Source organism: Anthonomus grandis, chromosome 1 (genome assembly GCF_022605725.1).
Source record: "Anthonomus grandis grandis chromosome 1, icAntGran1.3, whole genome shotgun sequence".
Taxonomy (NCBI): Eukaryota; Metazoa; Arthropoda; class Insecta; order Coleoptera; family Curculionidae; genus Anthonomus; species Anthonomus grandis.
Genome location: NC_065546.1, coordinates 29,346,669 through 29,349,395, shown reverse-complemented (window position 1 = coordinate 29,349,395; position 2,727 = coordinate 29,346,669). Strand labels below are relative to the sequence as shown.

The window sequence follows — 2,727 nt, the reverse complement described above, 5'->3', positions numbered from 1 at the left end:
GGTGGTCCACAGTATTTTGCTACACGTGGTTAAAAGAGAATTTGCTGGAAAAGTGCTGCAGATCGCTTTGATTTATAATGTTTTTAGCACAAACATTTTAAATAGTAATAAGTTCTGTTATTATTTTATGCATCTTTTTACTCAGTTTAATATTAGAAATTGTACTAAAAAAACTTTATGGGTGACCAGAGGCCTCGCATCTCTAAGCAGTTTCAAAAATTTTTAAAACAAAATGTAAAAAATTGTGATAAATAATAAAATTGCATGATGGTGCGAAGTCATTGGCCACACTTATTTAAAAGAGAATTTTATTTTTAAGAGTTACTGACAAGGTTAAAAAAATAATTAAGTTTTTTTTTAAATTTAATTATATTGAAATATTATTTGTTTTTTGTCTTTATGCCTCTTTACTTCCCTGTTTTTTTTTTAAAGTTCTTATTTACAGAGTTTTTCAGAAAAATTTGTGTTTGAAATTGTCTGAAAACGCCCCTTAAATCTCTCTATTTTTTTTTTAATTTTTGGTGAATTTTTTCTTCTAGGAGGTGTTTTTAGCACACATTGGAAAAAATAAGTTTGAGTCTTATCGGAAAAAAATTACTTAATTTTTTAAAACCATAATGGTCGACAATGTATATATAAACAGTTACACAAGACGCAAATTATCCCCAAACAAACTACTTAGTAACCGCAAACTATACTGTACATTATCATTAAAGTTTTATTGGGAATTACGAAACTTCCTTAACCCCCCCTTCCATTTGGAATTTGTGTTTGTCCTAAACTGTTGCACTAAATTATGCACGTGTTTACCGAACTTTGTTATGTGCACTACTACAGCTTACCGGTAAACGTACCAAAAATAAGCTGATCGTAATACCGTATACGTATATATGATAACACTAATGAGAGTACATTAATTAAGCGCAAACAAGACTATTCAAAACGCGGGCGCACAAATGCATTTATTCGCACGCCATTACTATCACTATATATCGATAATTCTTTGGTTAGTGCCTCGGTCGTAATGTATATTCGGAATTAAAATGGCGGTTATATGGGGTAACAGCACCACAAATTAACAAAAACGAACGAACGACGCCTAATGCTCCCGCCATTTGTTGTAATTCCATTAATTATGGCCGCCCGCAAACGGAATATCAATTAGCTACTTTGGAATTTACTGCCTTGATTCGTGTAATATTGGCCTAATTATTGGAATTTTTTATTGCTTCAGTATCCTACATGAACTTAGAAGGTAATATGCATGATAAACACCGCAGAAATTAAACGATTGAAATAATTCGGGTAATAATTAAAACGATGCAATTTCTCTAAATATTCACTATTAAATATTAAATATTAATAAGCCATGAGGATATCGTTTTATATAATAGCTGGCTTGAATGGCTTAATTCGTAGAAGTAAAACGGGCAAACTATCCGAAGAAAAGTCTTATTCCAGACGTAGGGAACAATGGTTTTTGAACAAAGCGCCCTCTGTAATTTCCGAAGTCATTCAAGAAATACGGTCTTTTATATAATAGGTTTTCGGTGATCAAACCTGGGTAATAAAGGAAAGACAATTCGAGCGAAATGAAATCTACCACCATGTTACAGGTTTAATCTCCAACAGATATATTAATTGATTTATTAATTTTTTTACCAAGATAAAGTAAATCGCAACCATAGTTTCATAAAATAATTTATTTAAAAATCATACATAAATATACATACTACACAGATATGATACCGTTAAGATGGTCCCTCCTAACATACCCGATCTGAAACGCAAGGAAAACCATTATTGGATGAGGAAAGTAAATAATAATATGGGATATTGTTTCATTGTTTTGTTGATTGAATAGAATTAGGAACTGCCATTGATTTTGCATTGATTTTACCTTGCAGGTCAATTTGGCCTATTTTAGATTTTAATGAATACTGAGCACTTATTAACTAATTGTTTATTTTGTTCAAATCATAAGGATCAATAGTGATAAGAATGTTGATGTCAATCTGGTCTGTCAGTTTTTTTTTGTAAATTATTGTTGCTAAACCATGGCCTCAAGTTATAGATTGCTCCATAGTTGCAAATTACTTAAACCAATGTTGGTACCAGATAGTACCCAGTAGTTAAACCCAGCATGTCAACACCTAGGTACTTGACAGATAAATGCATTCCTTAAAATTTGGAGGGAACTGACAATCCTATTTTTAAGAGATTCATTCTTTATCTGGTTCTAGAGTATGACAGATAGTTTCGCTTAATGCGGATGTGAAAAGGTAGACCCTATCTTAGCCTAATTTTTTTTTTGTAGTTACTAGTATGTGCTAGGATAGCTTAATTGCTGATTTTCTAAGTAGGCCTAAGAGTTTATAGGGCTCCTTGTTTTTGTTGTGTTAAATAAACCCCAGAAAAGGCCACATTCCATCTTCGGTAAGTTAGCACATGTTACATGCCTAAGTCATTTTCCTATTTTTTTCATCTAATTAATCTCTTATTTGCATGCTTTTCGGTTTAACTCAAAAGAACATCAATGCATCCAACTTTTCAGAGAGCAATTTTATAAAATTTAACTTACTTACCCACACAAAAATGCCATAAAATTGACAGCCATGTCGAACCTCATGTGTGGTCCCCATTTTTAGGCCTTCCTGTACCTTCTGCTTATCCTCTGCTTCTGCTTTTGCTGCATTTTTATTGTTACTGCTTCCACCTCACTTGCTA

The 2,727-nt window shown here is 32.3% G+C and overlaps 1 long non-coding RNA gene across 1 annotated transcript; it reads right to left on the bottom strand.

Moving 5' to 3' along the window:
* Window positions 1–1,685: 1,685 nt before the first annotated feature.
* Window positions 1,686–2,727, bottom strand: LOC126742437 (uncharacterized). The gene is made up of 2 exons (XR_007662567.1): window positions 2,586–2,727; window positions 1,686–1,780 (listed from the first exon to the last, which is right to left on the bottom strand). It is a non-coding gene; the product is annotated as an uncharacterized LOC126742437 (long non-coding RNA).